Below are 25,259 nucleotides of genomic sequence, written 5' to 3' on the forward strand. Positions count from 1 at the left end.
AATTCCAATTTCCTCGATTATTTCTGTAGAAAAGCCCGGCTCCTCCGTAGAAATGACTTTTTCGTCGGTTACCTCGGTAGGAACATAAACATCCTCAGTAACTTCTTCGGTCCCGTAAATCAAAGTTGTAATTGGTTCCATAGTTGGAGTAGTCAGCTCATCAGAAAATATAGGTTCCTCGGTGGAAATGCCACTCCCGAATATTTTCCTCGAATACTTCAGTGGTCCCATATTCCCCACTTGACTTTGGTTCCATGGTTGCATTTGTTGTTGTTTCGTCGGTAGAAACATTGCGTACATCGGTCGAACTGTCGGGCTCCTCGCTAATTATTTCCGTTGGTTCTTCGGTCGGAATTGAGGTTACTTCGGCTGTTTCTTCAATTTCTGTTACAACCTCAGTGTAAACCTCAGTGTAAACCTCAGTTGTTGCTGAAGGTTGATGTGATAAGAGAAGGGGATAGAAAAACGATAATGAAAGGAATCTGACAAAAAAAAAATTCCTGGAAAGATTGAATTACTTTACTCATATCATTCTCAGCTTTTTGTCGTAATCCACGGAAGCTAGAAAGAGAGATTTTTTTTTTTAATCACAAAACACATTTACTCAATTGATCAGGGATATTTTAATACAGCTTTAAGCACGTTGAATCATATAATGTCTTGTTTAGTATGAATCTAATATCACAAACCAGTAGGAACCTGAATGGAAAACTGGTTATTTTCAATTTATCAATAAAGAAAGAGAGAGGGAAATAAATGAAGGTGATAAGAATAATGTCAATTACTTGTAATACTGTAGGTTAACAAAGAAATATTTGTATACACATATATGTGAGTGTTTGAAGAGTTCCATTCCAAAGCGTTCTCAATGCATTTTCAATGGCGATGAGAAAAAAAAAAGTTTTATTCTTTATGCTTTTAGGGGTCTTCATGCAATGACTTTCATGTTCCATAATAAGACCCCAAAATGAGACCAAAAAAATGTGGTTCCATAAAAAAAAAAAAATCAACGTGAATATGAAATATGTTTGGATTTTTTTTTCAGTGAGGCTTATTTTTCTATGATGCAGACAAAGCGGCCACCGAAGGGAAAAGACAGAAGTGAGCACATGATAGGAGGCCTATATAGACAGGTCGGTGTCCATTTTGAATTTCAACAATTGCATTGCATAATAGCATACAATACCTCATGTTTCTCTATTGTTAGAAGACAACAAATAAGTTTGAATGAACAATTATAATATGGGGATTCTGTTTAACATTTTATTTCAGTGTAAATGTCTTTTAAGCCTACTTCTGTTCTTTTGATTTTGTTTTATTAGCTGAAGATCAAATTACGGGTTAGGGCGTTACTAAATGAAAATATAATTATTTACTCATAACATATTTCAAAGCGATTATTATTGCCTTAATTCTTTCTTGAATTTCTATAAGTCTTTAGAATTACATTTCAAGGCTAAGAAACTGGTTCGAGACTTGTTTTGCATGAATGGGGTTGGCATGAGCGAGTTGCAGCAATTTGTTCAGAGGACCGATAATTTGCCATTTTTTAAAAATGAAATACACATATATACATTTTTTTTTCCAGTCAGCACCTCTTGGAACAAAAATCACTTTTCATTGCCTAATCATCTCATTTTCTCACAAGAATTTAAATTCTTTGAAGAGTTTGTAGAGGATCCCCCAAAATGAATCTATATTTTGTCAAACAGTCCAATTTGATGGAAAAAAATCGATTTAGCACATTTGGGAAAAGAACTCTTCATGTTTGTGTATATTATATGCGTGTCAGCGTCAGTGAGGGGATTAGATACAAACATGCAATGTGCAACATACAAGCTGCAATGCCCATATGAAAAGACTAATGTGCTTGCTATGAATTTTGCTGGTTTTGATGTAAAGGACACTTCTATGAGTATATCATTAGCACATTGGGTCTTTTAGTCTACTTTGAAATATCTTTCTAATCTTTATGCTCTTTATCTGATCCTTTGTTTCGTTTTTTTATTTTTTATTTTAGAATGAGAGGGAAATGAACAATAGATAATAGAACACAACCATAATGCGAAATATCTCTTGACTTATAAGTGCTACACGACTTCAGACGATCTCCGCAATATCATACCTTCGGATTTGTGAAAGTGAAAGAAACTCAAATGGCCTGCATTTTCCAAGGATTCCCCCCCCCCCCAAAAAAAAAAAAAAAAAAAAAAAAAAAACCACACAAAACAAAAACAAAAACAAACAAAAAAAAAGATGTCGATATAACTAAGCACGGTGAGAAAAAGCAACAACAAACATGCTGTCCTATTTAAACTGGCTTTCAGCAAGGCCACGAGATGGTCACATATACCACACAAATGCAAAATAATGAATATGACATGATTTTACAAGTCAATGGAGAAACAACCTTAAAAAAACAACTAATCAATATGAATGAAAAGCACAATGGGACAGAAACAAAAATTACTTATATAGGTTCCTTATTTCAACACTTTTCAAACATTTAATTCATTTCAAACTTGGCAGAAACTGGTAGCAAAGATCATGTGCTGCCGAAGCTATCATTTTAGGGCTTGAAAATTGTGGAATTAAAATGTTACCCCCCCCCCCCACAAAAAAAAAAAGTATAGAAGCAGCGCTAAGTCTCCAAAAAAAATCATATACTGTATCAAGGAGCGTCATTTGACTTTAAGACTACTATAATAGTAGATATAAATCAGGGCCCCGTTTGATAAAAGATGTAAGGATGTCAACTCTTGCTGGTATGACAACTTCCCATAGCAACAGCCAATCAGGAAGCTCCATTCTTGTCGTTACCATGAAAATTGTCATTTCATCAAGAGTTGCTATCATATCAGCTTTTTATGAAATGGGGCCAAGAACGATGGAATATACAATTTAAGTCAATTAATAATTACAATAACAATGTAATCACGAAATGTGACAAACTTTTCCGTAACCCGATCCACCACCTACAGTTCGCAGACATTGTTTAATGATACTTTATAGCAAGAGAGAGAGAGAGAGAGATCTATATATATATATTTCTGAAATAATATGTCAAAAGCAAGCTAGTCTTACCGGCAAGCACAACATGTTGATGTAATCCACTGAAGATTTGAAGCAAGATGATGCCGACAGTCAGTGCCTTCTGAACTGGTCCCATCGCACCCATTCTGTCCGCAGGACAGGGATACGTAACGCGTGTCACCAACTCTGATTCACAAGTTAAAAGAGGATACAAGCCGTTTTTAACTTTGATCAAAAACTGTATGCCACTATGAATATGAATACAGTCAGTGGTGGATCTATCTCACTGTATCATCTAACTATTGTTAAAACAAAAGTGTGCCCCACCCTTTATTTGCATTCTTGTAAAGGCGCCTCCCCTTTACGGAATTCCTAGATCTGCCCCCGTGAATAGATGATATGAAATGGGGTGATCCTTCCGTTTATTATTTCATCTTTTTTTTCAATTTCAATTTCAATTTATTTTCGTATTTCTCGATGGAAAATACAGGGTATATAACAAAATATAATACAGAATGTCCAGCTTGGATTATATACATGAATAAATAGGAATACAAAAATAATACATAGATGTCGATGTGTCATTTTCAATCAAAGTAAAGGATGCGAAGAGATGATGGAACCTACTAAAAAACAAAGCTTGTTGAGCGTAGGTCCCAACAAAAGCCTAGTGAGGGGAACAGGATGAGGAGCACGGGTACAATTAAGACCAAAAGTAAGGATAAACAAAAGAGAATGACTGTTAATACTCGTTAATACACAGAAGACTCTTCTCACATGTATTTATGTGTGTGATAAAATGAGAACAAGTATAAAAAACCATATGCTGCACACTATAACAGTTGCTCTAAAAGCAATTTTGACATGGGAGTGATAATGACGTGAATACTTAAGTACTATATAATTTTAGGGTTTAAACATTCCGGCTTCCATACGGACACGGGGAAAGATTTGAAAAATGGAAAACATGAATCAATTGCAATTCCTATGTGTGATATACCAGCCAGCTGCAATGACGCATAAAAGAAAGGAAAGAAAGAAAGGAGGGGAAACTATGCGACACGACGCAGGTCTTACTAGAAGTGGAAGGAAAAACACCGATGGGCAGGAATTTGAGAGAGCATGCAACTAAAATGCATATGCATGAGTCTGTTCTCATGGAAACAACCGAGTAGTATAACAGAGCATTATGGGAGATCCAAGGAAAATGATTCTTGGTAAAAAGTGATGGATTTGTTATTTCTCCTCATACATAACATCTGCGTATTGAGCTGTTAGTTTCTGTCTAAATACCTTCTCCGCGCTTTTTGATATCAACTGCCTTGTATCCTTCAGAATAGTGTTCCAGCCCAGACTTCTTCATATTTCAGATACTTTGTCATTTGCAATTTAGAGGAAGGATATATCATTTCTAATCAGATTTATACCGATGTTAATGCAACTTTCCAGAAAAATTTTCAGCCAAAAAAAAAAAAAAAAAAAAAAAAGAAATCAACTAGCAAGTTAGCAACAGAAATTAGTGTCACTGTAAGATGCTGTGGTCTTGTGGGGAAATATTATACACTTGACGGCACAATTTACCATTTGCAGATGAATAAAAAACCCAGCATTATAGTGCTTCAAAATAGCACCGGTGGCAGATATATTATCGCCGACCGTATATAACATATACGATTTTTCGTAACATTTGAGTTCACGTGCGGATGCCGCTATTGTTTGGAAGCGCGCAGTTTAGACCAGGTGACCTAAGATTCGCGCCGTTTTCGATCCCGCGGTCAAGTTTACACACCACACTTCTAAAATGTGAGTTAGGGATAGAAACAACCAAAGTAAAAATTTGAACTAGTGTAATGCATTTTGAGTATTGTCAAATATACAAAATGTGAACAATAGTTACAATAGAATTTTTTCCAGACTAAACCGTCTACAGTTATGGCTTAATGAGAAAAATAGTGATATCTCTTTATATTTTAGGCTTTATTGCAAAAGTTTTACATAGTAGATGTTTCGTGATACAACTTACCTACACATATCTATGCATCAAAAGTGATATCTTGAACATTTTTCAAATCACTGCTCCCAGATGTTAACAGAACCTTTAAGCAGTATTCAAGGGGGGGGGGGGGTTATACCTATTATGAGATAATTCTAACCTTCTGATTGGCATCATAAAGACAGCAGCAAAGAACGCAATTATATTCTCAAAAGACATACAAATTCCAAAACGCCAAAGCGCTTTCAAAACAAATATATATGTTAACACGCACATACACACACACACACACACACACACACACACACACACACACACACACACACACAGATATATACATACTGTATATATGTATTTATATATAGCATATATATTTCGTTTCGTTTACTTCATTTCCAATAAAGTATTCAACATAACATTTGCATAAAAACACGAAATAAATGAGGCTTATTTACTTTGATACCGTCAAATCTGTCTACAGCGGTCTCCCAAAGGAAACGAAAAAAGTTGCCAGTATAGACAGGTGGCCACTGTATACAGGTCGGTTGCCATTTTGAATTTCAACACTTGCCTTGCATAACTGGATAAAATATCGCATGTTTCTCTGTTGATAAAAAGCAGCAGCAAACAAGTTTGCGTGAGCAGCTGTAGGAGGATTCTTTCTTACATTTTACTTCAATTTAATATTTTCTTTCAATAGCCTACTACTGTTCTTTTAATTTCATTGGTTGAAGATTTCATAACGTGTACTACAAAGGAATAAGGATAAATTTCCTCATTAGATATTTTTAAAGAAACTATTTATGCCTTTCCTATTTTTGTAAGTATTCAAAAATAACATTTCGAGCCTGAGGAACTGGTTTGTGCCGGTTTTGCATGAATGATGTTTGCATGAGCGAATTTTCGGGGAACGATAAGCGGACGTAAAAACAAACATACAAACAATACCCAGAGATGTATACCATTGTCCCTATTCAAATGTATTGTAAACTACAATTAGTCGACACTTTTGGTAAAATTCTAAAATGTTACTAGGAACTGTCTTTGCCTTCGTAGCATCTATTCAGGGCGACATTACTGAAGTCTAGATCTAGTCAAGATTATGGTAGGACGGCTTTTCACGGAGAAGAGCTGTGTTTGTCAATCATATCTGAGTGATTGTGGCTGAGCGAGGACGCGGTAGAATCTACGCAATGAATATAAAAAACAAACAATGTATTTAGGGCTGATTTAACGGTTCGACTATTTTTATTCTATTTATTTTCTTTTTTGTGGATGCTATACAGGCACATTGTGCCATACACCAGAAACGCAAGTGGAGGGACTGCTTAAATATGTGTGCGTGTGTGTGTGTGTGTGTGTGTGTGTGTGTGTGTGCGTGTGCGTGCGTGTGTGTGTGTGTGTGTATGTGTGTGTGTGTGTGTTTGTGTGTGTGAGTCTTAAAAGAGAGAGTGATAAAAGGGGGTAGAAATGCATCATCTAATAATTTGTACTATGTACGGAGAGAAAGAGGTTGTTTTCTGTCTTTGAGGGAGGAATGGAGCTTGATGAAGGGAGGTGGGATATGTTATTATTATCATTTTCATTATTATTATTATTTCGTTTTACTTATGTTGGACGTGGAGTACGTGTGGTGTAAAACGTATATACATGTATCGCATGTTTTAGTCCTCAATGCAAATCACATACTCGCTAGATGGTTGGCCTTGAGAAGTAGACTTTGATATCCACTATCCAGTCGATAATGGCCATGGATAATCACTATGTTTCTTTCAAAGATGATACATGACTTTTAAAAACAAAATGTAATCACACATCTTCATGGCATTGCGCTGTACAGACATAGGCGTCATCAATCATAGAAGTGATGATTTATTATAATGTCATTTTTTTTGTAGATATAAATGTCCTTGATCTTAAGCTTTGTTACAAGGATGATAATCTAAAAAATAATTGAAAGTTTAGAAAATTTTACTCGGACTGGAAGGGTAAACTACGCTTTTTTTCCAATATAACTTTGCGTATTACAAGAACTACGATCTTATTAAATTGAAAAAAAAACCATTAATTGTCTTCTGTAATTTTCAACAAGTGCATTTCATCATGTATTTCATACACATGAAAAATGGACACCGTAAAAGAAAGGAGAACGTTATTGATATATTTCTTTGTATTTATAGCCTAATTGGAATAAGTAGTAACATGTTCCACACTTCATATCTGTTCCCTTGTAATATGACATACATCATACTTCACCTACTCCAATGTACTCCATGTAGATTTTATTGTGAGATTTCCTATCTCATGAAAGAAAACAAGTTAGTCTTGTTAAAAGCTATAGGTGGCGAAAGATCAAAAAGTTCTCTTTCCATAGTAATGTGAGTCTTGAAGCGCGGTCATACTTGGAAAAGATCGAGAAGTTTAACATCGCGATCTTTAAGATATCGAAGTTTTGCCAGTGTGACTGCAAACTTCACGCGAAACTTCCTCGTCAAGCTTCTCGATCTGTTTGCGGGCGGTGTCTCCGAAGCGTGAGGCCACTGTCATGTACAGATGTTGAACGGCGGGCTCTTTCTTCTTCTTCTTCTTCTTCTTCTTCTTTTTCTTCTTCTTCTTCTTCTTCTTCTTTGGCGCACACGTTCCAAGGACCCAAACTTCGCGATCTTAAGCCCGCCGCACACTATACGACTCACGACTATACGATCTTAAAGGACAAGTTCACCTTCATAAACATAAGGATTGAGAGAATGTAGCAATATTAGTAGAACACATCATTGAAAGTTTGAGGAAAATCAGACAATCCGTTCAAAAGTTATGAATTTTTGAAGTTTTTGTGCAGTACCCGCTGGATGAGAAGACTACTGCAGTGTATGAATAACTGAGATGTCACATGCGTACAACAATATAAGGAAAATATAAAGAGAATTTCACAAAATTCCATCTTTTGAAAAAAGTACACATTCCCCTGACTCGTTACCGACAAATGTTATGGATAATATTATTCCCCCTGCCTTTAGAAAGAGGCAAGTCAAGTGCTCTATTATTATGCGAAAAAAGTGAAAATATGTTGAATTTTCTTTTACATTTTCTTTATACTGTTGTACGCATATGACTCACAAGCTGTAGTAGTCTCCTCATTCAGCGGTTCCAACACAAAAATTTAAAAAATTCATAACTTTTGCATCGATTGTCCAATTTTCCTCAAACTTTCACTAATGTGTTCTACTAATATTGTTGCATTTTCTCAATCCTTATGTTTATGAAGGTGAACTTGTCCTTTAAGACCATAAGGCCCAGTCGTACGACCTGCCAACGCTTATGAGTAGGCTTACGATGTCACTGTTCTGTCTTCAATACATTTTACCAATTAGTGTTAAGGCTCAAGCAGTGCGCACTGCGTACCCTTCCATTTTACTGCATTGTAAATGGCTGAAAGCCCACGACCGGTCGTAGAAATTCAACATGTCAAATCTGTACGACTGGCGCTATAATTATGACCCAGTCGTACGACTGGAAACTGCATGCAAGACTGATGACGCCACAGTTCCAGTCTTGAGGTCGTACGACTGGTCGGATCGGCGGTCGATTTTTTGCCAGTCTGACCGGTATCTCGGTATAATCTCACTTGGTATCTCACAGCAAGTTAAAAGTCCAATCCTTATGTCTATGTCATCCCTTTCATTATCGAAGGCTAGACCCTGACTTTAGCAAGTGAACAGAAAGTAGATTACATGAAATAAGAAGAAGCAAGGGTACATGGTATCACGTACTCCGTCATTCGTATTAACAAGATATTCATTGCTTCCCTTTGTGTGTGTGTGTGTGTATGTGGTTTTTTTTAATAGAAGGGGGGTGGATACTGCCTCTGTGTCTTCACGTATATCACAAACTGTAAACCCCCCCCCCCCTTTCAAGGTCCCCTCTGTCATGTCTGTTTAAGAATAAAATCCTGGGCACGCCTATGGTTGCAACTGACAATTCTATCTGGTTTAAAAAGAAAAAGAAAATGAAGGCAACAACTTTCTCATTCTGTACTCGGCTTGATGGAATTAATATTTTTTTACGTTTCCTATTTATCAAAGCCTACTTAAAATGGGGTCGGATGTTAGGACAGACAAGGTATGGCCCTTGTTTGCGTCAGTACCGCTTGCGGCGAGTGCACCCTATGATAGTGCACCATCCAACAATGTCTAAAGATATGGACTGTTCACTGCATTCACACACGGACGCACAACAGGGTCAAGTGCGTGATTTCTTGTATGAAATAGTGACGAAGCGAACTAAATTAAAAAACGCCCTTGCGACTTACCCAAAAGTTCACGGGATGCCATCTTTAAAAGCTAGAGTAAAATCAACACTTCCGAAAACTCACTAAAATCAGACAGGTGAATATCTGTCGTTAGATACAAAGCAGGCCAAATTCAATTCCAAAAGCAAACAGAAAACATTTATAGTGGGATCTGATGCAAAAATTGATTATAAATTTTAGTGTTGCATCCACTAGAATGGAATTGTTTATGGCTGCTTTGCTGTTGATGAATTCGCTGCGAGCTGAGGCTGGAAAAATGGACCAGAACATCGCCCCATTTAAAGCCGTCGTTTCTGCCGTACAACGCAATAACAAAGATATATAATTTAGGCCTACTATATTAAGCAAGCCGGGTGCCTCCTTTATTGTCCTGATAATTGCTAAAACTGCCATGACTATCCTAGTGCTGGTCACTATTTTAGTGAATGTCACAGACCACTTTTAGAACTTGAGCTTGAAGTAGCAGTCAAAGTATGAGCTTTCACAGTGGAGGTGTTGGGCAAGAATGCAGCTCATTTCTCTTGCTCCTCTTTTTTGTTCACTCATCCTGCGGCCACTAACGCTCATCATATCCCTTGATTGCCACCCTGCACTGTCCAGTGTATCCATAGATATCGCGACTGATAATTGTAAACTTGGCTACACACCCAACATATTTAGGCCTCACCACATAATCTTATATCATTGACTTGAGCTTGTTTCGGATGATATTTGCTCCAAGTGGGGTATTCAAGTTTAAGAAAAGCTACGCTTAAGAGATGTTGCTTAGAACAGTGTTCCTGTGCCAGAGCCAGGTACAATTTTGGTTTTTAAAACAGTCTTCTGACGCAAAACTGGAGGGTGGGACGTGAATTGCTGTTTAGAATCTTATACATCCGGCCACTGTTTGGCACTTCACACTGACCTTCTCTCCTGTATACATGAAAGGCTACTGTGGACGTCTATCTATACTGTAAAATCGCCTACCATCGTCCAAATCTCCCTAATACTATATACAACGGTTGCAAAAAAAAAAGGGTCATGATATCGACAAAAAAAAAATCATTTTGCAACCATTTTTCGTGCCCGACTGATCCCAAGAGCTTCATATTGTTTGCATGTCCGTTGAACTGATTGTGGGTTTGAGCTGAACACGTCCTTCTTCATTTTTTTTTCCAAACTCACCAATAATCATGACCTCAAACGTGCGATTCGAGTGGAAATTCCAGACCAGAGTGTCAGTTGTATCATTCCTCTTTTCGCAGACTCTCTAAATTTTGGTTCGAATACTTATTTTTCTCTTACGACATTTGCGGACGTCTTTGTGTTTTCACTATCCGTTTTGCCCACCACATCAGTTAATTCTTCGGTCGCGGGACACTGACTTTAAATAATATTCATTATTTTGGTTATTTCAGCTGCAGCTCTGACTTGCAAACATTTCCCTTTCAATATTTTCAACGCGTTCAGATTTATGAAAAGTTGTCTTCTCCCGCTCTACGCTGGCACCTTGTGCGTACAAAATCAATTTTTGTTGCTCATCTTTAGGGCTCACACGGGTAAATAAATCCCCATTGAGACGTGTGTTAAAATTCAAATTTCAAAAAAATTCTGTACAGTAGCTGGGAGAAATGAGGTGTTTCATCTTCACTAACCATATACTATACCCTGTCATCCATCAAATTTCCAAGGCAGGTTCTTCTGCTCAAACTCTGTCCAAGGGTCCGAAAAGTCAGACTACGAGTTCTTGTCACTCAAAAAAATCACCTATTTTCCGTATACGCACCCAATGAAATATAGTCCCTTCAAATTCCATGAGGAAAGCGTTCATCTTCATACCAAAATGCAGGCTGTAGGGGAATTCATACTCAATATTTGCAGTTATACAGTTTTATGCCAAACTGCATTAATAATTTTAATTGATTTTTTTTCATTTGTTTTGGTATCTTTGGTACGAATTTGTGAAGGGGTCTGGGACATTCCATTTTATTTACAGGTGTGAGCTCTATAGCAGAGGTCATATTTCTTATTTGAGTTTTTAACATCATAAATGTGTTTTTGATAATATTTACCCCTAAATCATATGGGAAATTGCACATTAAAGGATTATAACGCTTCTTAAAGAGACACTTTTGAAAATGATGCCCTTTGGGTTTTTTCAAAAACAAATCTTGCAGTTTTGATTAGTTTTTCATAAGATGAATACAAATGATACGCATTCCATTTTATTTACAGGTGTGAGCCCTTGAACACATTTGCGCCAGTTGCACATCATGTGACGTGTTTTGACCAATCACGCTGTAAATAAATCAGATATTTTACCAAACTTTAAGAAGCAAGCAAAGCCCGCTTATCATAGAATCACCAAATCTTTCGTTTTAAGTCCCATGATTCCACGGTTACGTGTTGACCCACCATCCTCTAGTTTCATCGTATAATTTAGAGTAGCTTATCAATCACATCACCAACAGCTATAGATATGAAGTCAACTAGATGACAAGTGTTCAGGTCATTCACTGCCTATAAGATAGGACGTTATCCCCACTTAATACAGCGGGATCGAAGACTGTTTTACTGTTTGAGATTGAATTAATGTTTTTTTAATATCTTTACGTAATTATATGAAAAAGAAAGCAGTTGAATTTGATTGAATTGAGTAACTAAAAATGCACAGGTCTTACACTGGATACACAATGAACAGTTCCAGCACGTTTATTTTCATATTTAACTTGACATCTATACATATGCTAAGTAAAAACAAAAACGAATACAAACAAGCAAAATACAGAATATGATATAAAGCGGGTCATGAATAGAAAGTGTGTCAGCATACATACGTACATAAGGCAATTTTCTATAACATGGAACCTCAAAAACAAAGCTTGTAAACGCAAGATCCAGGTGAAAAATATCAATGTAAATTTGTTATGCAATAGGGATAGGACACAAAGTAATAATGACGAAACTACATGAAACCTAAAATAGCGAGGTTCAATGGGAAGATGAAGTTAAAGAAAAGAAAAGAAAAAAAGTCGAAAACAAGGACCCATAGAATACCATACAATAAGCTGACTAGATGGCGCTGATTTTTCTTAGACGCGTAGGACTACACAGCTAGGAAAAAAGAAACAGCGTTGATAATGTATGCACTGCGCAGGGCAAGGGACAATCGTCTGGCTATCGAAAAAGCTCTTGAACTGTTTGCTGACAATAAATAGGCATTTTAAAGTGGAGTTCTGATATACCGCTCAACGAACCATACACCCCCTCTCTCATATCCCCCTAATTTTTTTTTTCTTTCTCGCTTTTTCTTTTGCCCTCCTTGGTTGGAGCGTGCCTGCAGGTGAGTTGCATACATTGTGATAGAATATTGGCCCTGTTTTTGTTTTGTTTTGTTTTTTCTGCCTGCGTTACTGGCGATTGTCCTGCAGTGCGTCACAGGGAAGGCGTCACCTCATGGGCTTAGCGCGAATTAAATACAGGAGCAGAAAAAAATCATTCTGGATGGAATTGAAACACACACCTAAAAACAAACACAGGGGGAAAAACCTGCTGGAGTATGAAGATCTGGGCATAGCCGTGTCGGCAGCTTACAACGCAGATGATGTACATTGTAAACACTTCGGATGAATTGCAAAGAAGAATGAATTAGTGGGCAAATTTGAAGAGAGTATTGTGAGTCTGCATTTCTCGATACAAAGTTGGCATTGTGCAAACATGCTCGCGGTCACGTTCAAACTCTGATTGCGGAAGGCTATATGCAGAATATCTGGTAGAATGCAATGTGTAAATTGCAATTTTCCAGATTTGAGACTATCATCTAGATTGACGTTAAAATGGAACTGTGATAACAGACGATGTCACTGAAATGTTCAATTTAGATTGTGTCTAATTTCAAGGTTTTAATGACGTGATATAGGGCCTACTACAGGTTCGACAGTGGTTTACTGTTTACTGTTCAAGTGGTAAGCCCAGAATCGCATCTATAAAGTTCGGGAAAGGGTGCTAACGAGATTGTAAGGCAAAAATCAAGTTTAGAATCATTCTAAAGAACAAAATAAAACAAAGTGGTATTAATCAAAGGTGGGCCCCATTTTTTATTAAGACTTCTTTGATTTTGTATGTCTCAGCCATCTATAAAACCTTTTATTGCATCAGAATTGATAAGCTTTATATTCCTCTCAGAAATGTATGCTTTTAATATTTTATAAGTGGTTTCTAATCATCTCGCAAAAATCTATATTTGCCATAAAGGACTTCAAGTTGACACTTAAGGCCAATGGGAAACTTGTTACTTCGATCATAATTATCCTTACCTCACCAATTTTTTTCTCGCTGTTTCGTGTAATATCACTGTTTCCTACCATGATATGAAAATGGAACATCTTGTAACGGTCTTAACAAATAGCCAAACCTACTGAAATCTGAGGAGCGCTTTAATTCACTTTATTTCTTAAAGTAAACTTGAATAAGAAGTGGAGTAGAACCTGAATCGTCCCTGAATTTTTTGTTGTTGGTATAATGGGCAGCACCATTGCTTCGCGACGCGTTATAATAAAAATAAAACAACCCAGCAGAGATTGCAGATATCTATCTTTTGGAGGAAGAGGAAGAAAAAGAAGAAAACAACCCTTCGTCACATTTATGTCTTGTTTGTCCCGTTTAAAAGAAAAAATAAGCTAACATACAAGAAAAATTGCCTTAAAGACAAGGCTGCCGTAGTAAAGCACCGCAATATATATACTTATATAAAGACAGAGAGAGAAAGAGAGAGAGAGCGCGAGAGAGTCTTGTTTGTTTCATTTAAACAGAAAAAAAAGTTTCATGGAAATGCGACGAATCAAGTAATGATAAAGAATACTTGAACGACAGTGCTGCACATTTTTTCACGTCTTCTTATGTATCTCTTTGTCAGCTAAAATGAGGAATATCAAGAACTAGATTATTTCTGATCTATTGAATTTCGTCCGATATACAGGCATGGTGCATATGATATTATTATATGAAAGTAGTCTGCACAAAAAATCACGGGTGAGTCAAACCCACTATCTCGGCGAAAATTTTAATTTTATGAATTAAACACTGCATCACATGATTACTCCAACTCATCGTTTCGGTCCTATGTGCTTTTGAATTTGAAAGCATAGTCAATTCAAAAGTCTTTTTTTTTTTTTACTTCTTTCAACAAAACGTACAAAAAGTAAAAATTCGACATGCATTTGAAGGAATGATACATAGGTAGCAAAGAATAACATGTACATGTCAGTAGTCATTACAAAGTGAGACATTTTTCATACAAACATATTTATACATTCTGTGAAAAACTCACAGCCGAAATTATTGCCAACTGAGTGAGGGAAATCTACATGGAAAAATCCTTGTCTGTAGGAAAAAAAAAATCTGGTTATTGCGGATATGAAAGACAGATTTCCTTGTCCGTAATTTGAAAGCTGTTTTTCAATATTCGCTACCTGCCAAAAAATGTTCTGTTATCATACGTTACCATGTTTTAAGGTAATATATTGATCTCACGAAAGTTCACATATTTTGTTTGATTAGCCACGTTTTATTTAACAGTAGTCATCATGAAACTACAACCGATTGCATCATCACTCATAAACAAAAACATTTTCCTTCACGTACTGAAATTATTTGATTTTAGAGTCATCTATTAGTTTGACAGTTTAACAAGTATGTATGTATATATATATATATATATATATATATATATATATATATATATATATAAACCATGTAACATTCATCATCGCGGTTTGCGTTTTCTTTCCCCTCCCCCCCCCCCCCCCCAGAAGCAAGTACATTGGGCCTCTAACATTCAATAAACATAATTGTAACGTATATACGGGGCATAAGTCTCGTAACAACAGTTACCAATTTATTCATTCTTTCCAGGAGTTAGCATGGTTAAGGTTGCTGTTATGACAAAAGATTTCACGAACAAAATGAGAAACGGAAAAATACATATCTTTGGAACCTTTACAATCTATACATTAAATTAACGAGATTTTTGATATATTATACATATAAAATTTTGTTTGTTCACTTTATCATATCCCTCACTCTGACACCACTATATAATCTTTTAGCTTTAAGTCCCTATAAATCAGTTTTAACTTCCATAGCACTGGCCACTGAATAGATGAGATGCAAGAATTATATTCCTCAATGTCTAATTTCTTTCAAAATGTAGGTAGTTAATAGTCAAAATTGCACCGTTATAGTGGGTTTGACCCAACTGAAAATGATTCTTTTTTTTCCAAGCCGGAAGTAGAAAATGATCCTATAACTCCTGTAAAACTACATAAATGAAACTAAGTTGTATAAATAAAACCATTACAAAAACATTTCATATTGTCGTGTTATCCCTACTAGAAATAACACAGTGTCCCATGTGTTTTCACTGTTCCCATAGTCGACTATGTGAAAACGTTCCAATTTAACGTTCGAATTTAATATGTGAATATCAAATCACAATGTAGTGTGTTTTTACAGGGTGTTAACAAATTGATAATTCACAATGTGTTCGCAGTGTTAAAACGCTCGAATTTAAAGGGGCTGTACAGTACTGGTTGAGGTGGGGATTCGTGGTTTTAACATTCCTAAGTGAGATAATGAAAAACCTTTTATGAAATATGAAGGAGCATGTGATTTTAAGAAGGATTCAACGTTTATTTGATGAAAATTGGTTTTCAAATGGCTGATATATCCAAAAAAGTGATAATAATAAAAGACTACATGCCCCAACTTTATTAGGATCTCTTTGTTTCACCTTGTTTTTGGATATCTCGGCCACTTCAAAACCGATTTTCATCAAATAAACTTTTGATACCCCTTAAAATTGCATGCTCTGTGACATCTCATATGAGTGGTTTCTGAATATCTCGCAAAAAGTTAAAAGCTAAATCCTCACCTCGACCAGAACTGTACACACCTTTTAACAGTGTGAAAAAATTTCACACTGTCTTCATGTGTGTACACTGTGTTTCACACTGTGTTTCACACTGTGTTTCACATTGTGTTTCACACTGTGTTTCACACTGTGTTTCACATTGTGTTTCACACTGTGTTTCACACTGTGTTTCACACTGTGTTTCACATTGTGTTTCACACTGTGTTTCACACTGTGTTTCACACTGTGTTTCACACTGTGTTCACATTGTGTTTCACACTATGTTTCACACTGTGTTTCACACTGGGAAACATTGTGTTCTTTCCAGCAGGGATAGTCATCCACTTTTTTTAGCTCTTCATCGCGTGATAAGTACTCCCCCCCCCCCCCCCCCTCTCTCTCTCTCACTCTCTTTCCTTTTCCTCGACATGACAGCGACTTACCGTCGGGATTTGACCAGAACGTTTGTTTAGGGTTAGTTAGGATTTTTATGTCTTGGTTTGCATAACATCACTATACGTCAAAAAAATAGTCAATTATTTTGTGCATGATAAGATGGACTGCACCCAACAAGCGTTGCCTTTTTCTTCTTTTTTTTAAGACTTCCTCCCCATTTCCAGCATTTTCATACAAGATGTCATAATCATAGTCAGAATGTTTGCAAACTAAACAAATGACATTTACTGTACACTGAATTTCCGTACACAAACTATAATTTTTTGTTAAAAATGGAAAACAATGATACATAAAATCATCTAAAGACTCAGAGCGCTTTTTCTTTCTTATCAAGTTATAATGAAACAAACGCCACTACAATTTCATATTGCCTCTGAGGAATATGATACCATAGTATCGCTCATAATCTGATTAGTTCAATCAAAATTTGATTCGATTTTGTTTAGGAGGAAAGACGGGGAATTTCACAATACTCAACGTAAAGATCTGCATCCTTTATCTAATCTTAAATGGCTCGATTAATTTTCGTTACAGAATGACAACTCACTTGTTTATATCATGCATTTCTGGAATGCATGGTATGACTGAGTATCAAAGAAGGTCAATAAAGTGAAATGTTGCAAAATGCCGCAAACGTGTTACACCAAACAATGTAATTCCCATTTGTTTCGTCTTTTCATGACGGTCATGTGCTTCAAAAAAGTGCACTGTGAGATATTTATTAAATTCTAGGCTTCATCCATGAATTGAAAAATGGAGTAGTATCTGCAGATTAAAACTAAATATAAATGTTGCCCAAACAATCATCTATAATGTTTCGGAAATAAGAGTTTTTGAAAGTGCTCACAATTCAGCATTACTTATTCCAGTGGCCTTTTTAATGGAAACAATGCATCATCAATATAATAGCAGAGCATTATTGTTGCGACTTTTCACTTTGATCTGTCCCCATACTCAGCTGTTTTGCACATTCCAGGAACATCCAGTCATAGGAAGTGAATAACTTTTTTAAACATAATTAATCAGGCTTTCCTACATTATGTCATTTTTTATTTATTGAAGTTAATGTCGATTTAAGAAAGATATGTCACATCAAACATTGTAGTTGCAGAACTTATCTTAGAGGCTTTATTATTCATTGGTGGGATGAGGATTGAGCTGGTAACTTTTAGCGAGATGCTAAGAAACCACTTATGAAATGTTCCAGACGATACCATTCTATGGGGAATTCAATGTTTATTTGATGAAAACCACTTTTGAAATGGCTGTGATATCCGAAAATAAAGTAAAACAAAGTGCTCTGATAAAGATTGGGTCCCAACTTTTATTAGGATTGCTTTGTTTTGGATATCTCAACCATTTTCAAGCTGATCTCCATAAGATAAACGTTGAATTCCTCTTTGAATTACATGCTCTTTCATACTTCATACGAGGTTTCTCATTATTTCACAAAAAACGTTAGAAACCTGAAGCCAGGTCTCGACCAAAACTTTGTCATCTCTTTGAGGCATTTAGAGCTAATTCGTCTTGATTACAATCTTCATCTTGTTTAAAAACAGGACTATAAAGGCAATTTTGAAGGCAAGTTTGGAAGGTGACGTCATCTTTTTATGGGTTCAATGTCACTGTTTCAGGAAATTATGTCGCTGTGACCATAAATTTCTTTTTTCATTATGTCAGATCGTGAAGAAAGACGTATACTTTGGTGTTGTTGATGTGGATTGGTTTTAGTCAATTCCAAGTCACTATTGAATAGAATCGAATGCCATTTCGTTTAACGTACGATCACAGGGGAAGGATATAACAACAACACGTTACCACAAAATCTTAAATCTTAAAGTAAAATCTTAAAATATGTGAAATCTTAAAATAAGTAAAATCCTAAAAGTAAAATCTTAAAATAAGTAAAATCCTAAAAGTAAAATCTTAAAAGTTAAATCTTCAAATAAATCTTAAAGTTAATGCCTTGTAACCAAGTCGGTGGAATTCATATCGAATGTTAAACGAATGACAATACATGCATGGGGTTGTTGGCTGAATGAATGAGTTTACCAATCAATTTGAGCAACTTTCTGATAAAATTTGATGTTTTTCAAACCCAAATAACATATAAAACACAAATTACGTGTCTTTTAACTTTTAAAACTCTTGGCAGTGTAAAGCGTAAAGACCAGCTTTTTCATATAATTATACGGATGGAAAGTTAATATTTAGTTGAATTCAAAGTGAGTGTATATACATACAACACTAATGTATGTATAACTGTATGTATGAAAAATTAAATATGATGAACTGAACTTCAGTCTACGTTTCGGTTCTGGTACACAAAAGATGAAACGAAGAAATTAATGCAGTATCACCGTCCAACAACTTTTTATCGTTGCACCAAATTTTCAACGCATCATACGCCTTTTTGAGGGTTTTTTCCGGAACCCTGAGAAAGACGCGTGATGCGTCGAAAATCTGGTGCAACAATATAAACTTCTTGGACGGTAATAATACACTAATATCTCTCTCTCTCTCTCTCTCTCTTTCTCTCTCTTTCTCTCTCCCTCTCTCTCTCTCAGACATGGATATACTATATATATATATATTTGTGTGTGTGTGTGTGTGTGTGTGTGTGTGTTTGCATTTGTGTGTTTGTGTGTGTTGTAGAGAGAGTTTCGTATGAATCAATAAATCAGTTATATACACGTGGCTGCAAAGGACAGTCATGACAAAAATGCAAAGAACATGATAGCTGAATACATGAGAAACACAAAAGAGATAATGACCCTATATCAAAAAACAAATGAAACACAATAACTGCGTTATTGATCTAATACAACTAAAACTAAATCTACACGAAAGTATGAAACTTATTACAGCATCTGAAATGTGTGGGGGAGAAATGGCAGTCAGTACTAATCCTTCCGTACGTATCTAGGTAAATCCTAGTACGACTGCAACAAAAACAAGTATTTACATTAATTTGATAATACTATCAGCTTACCAGACGATAAGGTTTCGAGCCCAAATTTCTTCGTTCAAATGGAAGATGAACACCTGACTCCACAACGAGGACTCTGCGTTTTAAGTTGCTCGCTATACCAATGATTTACAGGGCGCAACATGCCTCAGTACGTATTGCTGTTAGCAATGCGGCTTTGAAGTGTACAAAATGGAACATCCTGGTTCACGATTCCATGTACACAGTGAAGGATAAGCCCAACAAATACTCCAGTTGAAATCAGCCCACAGTACCGTTACCTGTGCTCCTCCAATTCCACCCCCCCCCCCACACACACACACACTCATACACCCACAATTGTGTTCAAAACTCGTACACACCCAATTCTTTTGGTGCAATTACCCATGGCGGACGTCGGGAAGTTTCGACTGAGTTATCATACTTAGTAGTACCTTATCGCATGACTGAAAATATGCTGGGATATTGTGATCTGAAACCACAATGGCAGCAATTAAAAGAACAATTTCAAATCACGTTTATGAGATTCGAACTTATGCAAATACCAAAAAAAAAAAAACCCACACAATACTATTTCTCATGATTCTCAGACATGCAGGTTACATGAAGTGATACCAACATCACCTTGCAAGTCTCCCACGGACCATTGCCATTCTTATTATTGACTATTGATGATCTCTTATAAAATTAGTTCCGAAACAAGACAGGGCAAAGAGAAACTTGCATCTCTCACAACAAACATATATCTTGTGTATCTCATTTACATAGAATGGTTGACATTTCGATAGGGTCTTAAGTTAGGCTTGTATTTGCTGCTTCACCAACGAAAATATGTGACATTCATTAGATTTTTTATGCACAAATCAATAAGAGATATGGTTTGGAATGACATATTCAACTGTTCTCATATTCACTGTAACTAATACTTCCATTGTTTCATGCAGATTTTAAAAGTATGAGCTAAACAAGGAGTTAACTTCTTTCACATTAATCTGATATGTTCATGATTAAAGCCGCTTGAAAAAACACAGAAATAGATAAGGCAATGTATGTTTTTTTAATCATCTTAACTTCAAGAATATTCCTTGTTTTTTATAACAAGTGCAGTATCAATGGAAAGATTTTATGTACTCTCACTGATGACGGACTTACTTTAAATTCTTGATAATGGTGCGTAACAAATTTTACAGTGAATCGCTTCACTTGTTTTCATGTCCTACTCTGCTAAACCTCGACTTGTGTACAATGTTGCCATTGTACTTCATGAAAGGATTACACATTCCCTTGTGTACTTTCTCAGATAAAAACTAACAAACTATAAATGACTCTCAATCCACAAGAGTACTCAGATTCTTTCAAGAAGAATACATTGTAGATGACTGGCATTGATTACTTGTAATCAACAGCTTCTAATGCCTTTTATTCCGATGTGATTACGACAGTCTGAAGCATGCAGGAAACAAAAATGACAACAGCCTATGATTCTATTTCCGCCTTTTTTTCATGCGTTTTTTTCCTTCTATTTTTCACATGACCCGAATCCAGCCAATCCAAAAGAACCACACCCATGCCCCTATTTCTATCATTCAACAATAAAGCTGAGTGGGAGTTAGCGCACGCATTGACACGTTCAAAGTTCAACGGCATTTTCTATAATTGCCGTAGACTAGTACGTTTCGGAAGGTTAGTTTTGAGAGGGGTTTGTGCTTGCATTCATGTTAACAAAAGATGCCAACTCAAAGGGTATTTATTGTGTCATGTCGCATAGCATAATTCAGTCGAATCTTCTCTCCTCGTTCATCTTTTTTTTTATTCATGGACGGGTCGCACAGTAAAGAGGATACGATAGCTGACCGAATTTGTGTATTTGAACTTGGTTTGATATCATTTTGTTTACAGCAAAACTTCTCTCAACTTTACCTAGCTAGCTACTCCAATAGTCATAATTCTATCCTTTACAAACAAATGAATAATGTCCATATATATGATATATATATATATATATATATATATATATATATATGCATATACATATAAATATATGCCTTTATTAGGGCCTACGCTTAGGAACACTTTACCGTCATGGCAGCTATTCTGTGATTAATTTCCCATGTGCAGTACAGTAATATACACGATGTTTGGTCTTGTGGAGTTATGTCAATCTCTCAAATCCATGCACACACGAAATGAGTTAAAGGTTGCTTGACTTTTCAAAAGGAAATATACATTATAATTGATGACAGGTTAGAGCATCCCCTTTATGCTCTTTTTCCCGGAGGTTCATCTGTTCCAAATGAAATAAAGCACGCTAGTCCAAAGGTTCTTTAATTCCAAAATAAAATGAGGTTTGTTATTCCAAAATGTGCTTATTACAATTGTTCGTTAAAAAAACCGATAATTCCAAACGTGCAATATTCTAAAATTTGATAATTCCAAAGGTTCGTTGTTGCGAAACACACAAAGCTTATAAACCTAGAAGTTCGTCACGAATATTTTTGGTGTTAATCCGAAGGTTTGTTAACGCGGAAATATAGGGTCCGTTATTGCGTGGGTCCATTAATTTAAAATGAAATGAGATTCGTTTTCCCAAAGGGTTATTTACCCAAAAAATGAAACAAGGTTCGTTTTCTTTCTTTCATCCAAGGATAAATAAGGTCGATTAATATGACAATTTCAAGAATAAAAAGTGTCATTTCAAAACTGAGTTTCATCAATTTTAATGAAATTTTGTGCTCTTTCATATTTCATATATATTAGTTTATATCAAAAAAAGATTGCTGGCCATCTCAAGCAAACCTTTACTATCACTTTGATATTTATCGTCCATGCACACAGGCACAGGCACACACACACGCACACACACACACGCACACACACACACACACTCACACAAACCTACTTGCCTAACCCTATGTAAGTATTGATTACCTAAATGGCCCTGTTTATAGTGGCCACCTGACTACAAAGGCCATTTTTTTTTCGTCTCCCTTGCGTTGCCGCTGTATAGATGGGTTTTGGTATGAAGATGGACCAGGACAGTGACCACTCCTAAAAAGGTTGGGAATGGTATTGGCAACGGCTGATATGGGTGGGATAGGGCCAACAACACAAGATTGGTCGGACATTAGTTGTTGATTTTCACATGACTCTCAGCGCTGACCGCCATCAGATATAGTGGATCATCATAGGTTCTCCGTATGCTGTTAATGGGGGAATCAATTTAGCATGGTTCTGCTGTTGTCACAAAGATTTCCATATCTTGGATTTAACGTGATCTATGCTATCTCAGGTCATTTTTTTTTTTAATCAGAGGTGACAACAGAGGAGACAATGGGAACACTTGAGAAGTTGGTGACTCCATTGGCAGGATTGGGTTCACCTCGGGAGCGCTATTTTGGGGCCCGACAGTGCTAACTGAATCTGTGCAGCACCTATCACAGTTTTTTTTTTCTTTGTCGATTCATGCTCCTTGTACATCCAGCAAGGTTAGCTATTTGCAAATTGGCATACAGGTCATTCACATGCATTCCGGTAAATCACAAGCAACTCGGTTGAATGTGTGGGGGAGAAAAAGAATGAAAGAGAGGAACAAAGGAAACAAACGAAGGGTGTGGAAAGCAGGAGCCACCTTTCGGGCAGACCGCATACTATTATCTTCCCCGAGGCAGCAGGTGAATCGGCATTCAACAGCATAATATACCCACTCACCTGCAACTCAAAAAACCTGCCTTGGCCAAGTCCTCTTTTCTGTATGTATCTGCCATTGATACATGCAGGGAAATACTTCTAGTCTTGCACGATTTAGGCCCTATGTAATTTTTCTTTGCATTATGATGAGGCACGCTTTGCCCTTCCACACGTGATATTGGCATTAAATGTGTATGTGAGAGTGGATGTTCGTAACCAGGACTTGGGAGGGGGTGTCAAAATTTGAAACAGGGGAGCTTCCTGGGGAAGTAAAGTGACAGAGCGGGACAGGGTTTAGGAGGGGCATGGAAACAGGCCGGAATTTTTTTTCTTTCTAGGGAGAAAAGGCAAGTATGATAATCATGCTCAGAACGTCTTTGGGAAAACAACATATGATGGAACGTTGGATATTTTTCTTTTGAAATTGGAACAGAAAAACCCAAAGCAAACTTGATTTTTCCATTTACCGACACCAAGGAGGGGGCGGGAGTGGAAGAAAGGTGTATTACTTTCCAAAAAATATGGAACATTTGCATTTTCATATTTTGGAGTAAAGGGATCGGAACCCATTACTTCCCCAATTACGGAGCAATTGCATTTTTAACATTAAAATTCAGTGATGGTACGCAAATTTGGGATGGAATATTTGAAAAGTTACTAATATTAATCAAAATAAAAAAGAGACTTTGGTCGTTGATCGACAATGCAAAGAAACAACCAACTACAACACAATCTTTCAAAATATTAGATTTTTTTTTCATTTGCTGATCTAATTTTTTGAAAATCTTAGATCCGGCAAACCAGCAGGGAGGGTGTGTGAGGGTCGATTCTCCTCTCACTAGAGGGGGGGGGGGGGGTTGCATTTTCAGCTTTGAAAATGAGCCGTCTGGTGCATGCTTTTTGGATGGAATATTTGAAAATTATTCATTCAGGAAAGAAAGATGATGCGTTCGTTATTCATATCATCAGAAAATTACTAGAAATTTAGTTATTAGAAAATATTACTGAGGGAGTGTTCAAATTAATCTGCGTGTATGCATGCGACAATGAGGAGAGGTACATGTTTTGATCGTTGAAATTAATTTTGTTCAAGCGGACCCTGCTCGTCAGCGATGGGTACAGTAATTCAGAAGGCTTGCATTCGTGTTCGCTCAGCAATTTACTCTTAAACTAATTTTCTTTTTTATTGTGTCGTATTGAAGAGGCCCTATCATGCATGAAGCTTTTGTACCGCCTGTAGTAGATGTGGCATTCGTGTATACCACGATAAGTTCAGCGTAGGCACATTATAGGTCGCAGGCGCGGAGGAGAAGGAAGAGACAAACTACCACCACATTTTTACCTTAAAAAAACCCCAAGCAATCTCATTACCTTGATAAAACAAAATTATCGTGGATTCTGTTCCAGATTCTGCAGGGAGGGGGGGGGGTGGGGCGGAGAGGTTAGACAGAACCGTCCCCACTTAAAGGGATCGTACAGTTTCGATTGTGATGTGGTTTGAGGTTTCCAACATTTTTTTAATGATTTTTTTAGATAATGACAAAATTATAAGAAGGGTCTATTTGATGAAAACTGGTTTTGAAGTGGCTGAGATACCCATAACAAAGCGATTCTGACAAAAGGTGGGACCCACCATTTACTAGGATTGCTTTATTTCATTTTTGTTTTATATCTCAGCCATTTTAAATCCGACTCTCATCTAATAAAATCTAAATTGATCTAAGTTTTGCATGCTTTTTAACATTTCATAAGTGGTTTCTAAGTATCTCGCAAAACGTTAAGAACTGAATTCTCATCTCAACCAATACATGTACTATAGTACTATCCTTTTAAAGCAGTCATTATCCCAAATTCCCCACAACCACCACCCATGAAAACTGTTCCACAGTCCCTATACTGACAAACAAAGCAGGCACGTAAGTGC

General features: G+C 36.5%; 1 long non-coding RNA gene across 1 annotated transcript; it reads right to left on the bottom strand.

Moving 5' to 3' along the window:
• Positions 1–10: 10 nt before the first annotated feature.
• On the bottom strand, positions 11–19,880 carry LOC139709611 (uncharacterized). The gene is made up of 3 exons (XR_011709410.1): positions 19,673–19,880; positions 3,085–3,219; positions 11–429 (listed from the first exon to the last, which is right to left on the bottom strand). It is a non-coding gene; the product is annotated as an uncharacterized lncRNA (long non-coding RNA).
• Positions 19,881–25,259: the final 5,379 nt, after the last annotated feature.

This window comes from Diadema antillarum, unplaced genomic scaffold, assembly GCF_040938485.1.
Source record: "Diadema antillarum isolate AM-2024a unplaced genomic scaffold, OU_Dant_1.0 seq00001454_RagTag, whole genome shotgun sequence".
Classification (NCBI taxonomy): Eukaryota; Metazoa; Echinodermata; class Echinoidea; order Diadematoida; family Diadematidae; genus Diadema; species Diadema antillarum.